Genomic DNA, 3,224 nt, shown 5'->3' with positions numbered 1-3,224 from the left:
ATATTTCAATATGTAACGGTGACATCGATAGTAAATACTAAAGTCATTAATTGAATTCGTCAAGAAATTATCAATATCAATGACATAAACATTTTCTTGGCGGTCCCGCACATTGAAACTCGGCACACAAACACTAATGACTGTCGTAATTCCCTCGTACAGGAAGAATACGTCATTTTCATATATGGCATAAAAGTTATCATAACGTGGAAAATATTGGAGCAGGAACTACCATGCATGTGGTTTGCATCCTATATAAACCCCATAATCAATTCTTAGTGTTATCAAGCAAACGCCTTCTAATTAATAAGCATAGCTATTTATCCAAAAATACATTTCTCTCTGCCATGGCAGTCTACAAGAGCCCCTCGTCTTTACCCAGCCATTGTTCTGATATTCATACAAAAATTGCAGATAATGGAGCTATTAGACCATCTCTTGTTGCATGTAGAGCTACTCCTCAGAAGTGGACCATTCTAGAAGCAACTTCTGAACTCTCGAAACCCCACCAAATTATTCTGAATGGACAAAGTTTTAAGGTTATTTATGTTCTATAACTATATATTTATATATTTTTTTATATTATGTGTCGATGTATATTCACGTAAAGCAAAAAACAAGTCTGACTTGCAGGATGAATTTTCCATGGAATATGAACAAAAACTGAAGGATATCAGGGAAATATTGAAATCGGAGGAATTAGAAAATCAAATAGAAAGCTTAATGTTGGTGGATGCTATCCAGCGACTAGATGTTGATTACCATTTTCAGGAAGAGATTGAAGCAGTTCTTCGGCGACATTACATGGAAGCCACCACTTCTTTTGATGGATACACTCTTATGATCTTTCACTTTTCTTCAGACTCTTGAGAGAACACGGTTTTTCCATTTCCGCAGGTTGAAATTTTTTATTTTTTATTATTTTTGTCTTTGTTTGGTGCTTGTTTTTGTTAATTAATTGAAAAAGAAATGATTATTAGTCGCAAACAAATTAATTACATGACACAGACATATTCAATAAATTCAAGGGAAAAGATGGGGTGTTTGAAGGGAAATTAAAGCAAGATATTAGAGGATTGATGGAATTGTATGAAGCTGCGCAGCTAGTGACAGAAGGAGAAGATATTCTTGATGAAGCAGCAAAATTTAGTGGCCAAATTGTTAGTGACAGATTGAAGCATCCTTATCACAGAAGCATTGCAAGATTTACTGCAAAGAAGTATATTAGAGATTTCCAAGGCATAAATGGATGGAGAAAAACATTGAAAGAGCTCGCAAAAATGAATATTTCCGTGGCAAAGACCGGCAACCAACAAGAACTGGCCAAAATTTCCATGTAAGAAGACATAGCACGTATGAAAATTTCTTGACAATTTTGAGGAAAACTAAAAATGGAATCTTTTGTAATTTTAGGTGGTGGAAAAACCTTGGTTTGGCTCAGGAATTAAAGCAGGCTAGGAACCAACCTTTAAAATGGTATACATGGTCTATGGCTTCCCTGAGCGATCCAAGCATGTCGGAGCAACGGCTTGAGCTCATCAAATCCATCACGTTTATTTACATAATAGATGACATTTTCGATCTTTATGGGACACCAGAAGAACTTACTGTCTTTACCCGAGCTGTGCACATGTATAAAACATTTTCTTTTCTAATTTTAGAAGGGAGAGCAATACTGGACATGCAATATGTTTAACTTGAATATCTTTTGATGATTTAAATATTTAAATTGTGTACAGGTGGGACTATGCGATCGTTCAGATGTTACCAAAACCCATGAAGATGTGCTACAAAGCCCTTCTTGACACCACAAATGATATAGGCTACAAGATCTACAAAAAGCACGGATATAATCCGATTGATTCACTAAAGTCAGCAGTAAGATACTCTTTTTTCATCCATGCCAATATGTGGCCCTTATTTAGTTTTGATAAAAATCAAATTTTTAGTACATTTTGATAAAATTTGATAAAATGTATGGTTAAAATGTCAATAAAAACTATAGATTAATAAAATGTGTGGTTTTAACTTTGACTTAGATAAAAATCTAATATTTTTAGCTAAACAAAACTATGGCCTAATGTATCTCTGCATGACATACATAGATGACATCAATGGCATATCCTTCATTTGTTGTAGTGGGGAAGTCTGTGCGACGCATTCCTAGTAGAAGCTAAATGGTTTGCTTCAGGGCACTTGCCGACCTCACATGAGTACCTAGAAAATGGGAAGGTGAGTTCAGGAGTACATGTGGTGCTCGTCCACCTCTTTTTTCTTTTGGGAGTCAATAGAAAAACAGGAGGGGCCGTTCAAGTGGATGATATATCAGAACTCATATCCTCTGTGGCCGCTATTCTCCGTCTCTGGGATGACTTTGGAAGTGCCAAGGTAATTAATTACATACTAAAAGGTGTTCATTACATCTACTGCCATTAATCTTTGTATTTGACATTATGTAACTTAAGAAGGTGTTCATTACATCTACTGCCTCTCTTTTTTCTCATCTCATTTAAGCTTCAGTAGCTGGATTTTGGTTTTATCCAACTGATTAGTGAAAGTTCGTGTATGACAGTGCTAATATATCTTGCATTAATTAGTAGATTTAGCTCTTCCAAGTCTTGTAGGGAATAAAGTGGCAAACAAGATATATGATACCGACAAAACTGTATAAGGTTGAGTCACCAAGATCTTAAAGATGAGACTCTACACCCTTTGTATGATGAAATTTGCAATAATGAAGAATTACATCAACGCCATTAATACCTTATTTACTCAAGATACTACTTTGAGTTTTATATCGAGGATGCTGCATGTGCTTAGATCCTAATTCAAAGTAATCATGAATCATGTGATCAATTCGTTATAAATTTGACCAGCAATATAAAGAGTCTCGTTTGTGATGTAGCGGAAGATTATAGGGGAGACGAACAATCACAAAATGAGAAAACTCTCAAGGAAAATTTTATTGAATTCAAAAAACTGTCGCCTCAAAGGGCTTACAACGTCTTAAATAGAAAAAAACATAGCAAAATTCGGAAAATAGAATAAAATGATATTTTTCCAAAAATAAAAAAATATGAGATAACTACTAAGATGAAAAATCCTTATCTTCAGGATCATCCTCCAACAAACGGAATATAAATCCGAATTTTATGGAAAAAGATATTGCAAAAACAAAAATTATCGTAAATAGCAAAAACGCCTAAACGAGAGTCTAAACAATG

General features: G+C 34.6%; 1 pseudogene; it reads left to right on the top strand.

The window, feature by feature from the left end:
* The first annotated feature begins 302 nt into the window (after positions 1–302).
* On the top strand, positions 303–2,623 carry LOC111396014 (annotated as a pseudogene).
* Positions 2,624–3,224: the final 601 nt, after the last annotated feature.

The sequence above is a fragment of the Olea europaea genome, chromosome 6 (assembly GCF_002742605.1).
Source record: "Olea europaea var. sylvestris chromosome 6, O_europaea_v1, whole genome shotgun sequence".
NCBI lineage: Eukaryota > Viridiplantae > Streptophyta > Magnoliopsida > Lamiales > Oleaceae > Olea > Olea europaea.
Note: the sequence above shows the minus strand (reverse complement) of the source record. Positions and strands in the feature narration are given on the sequence as shown.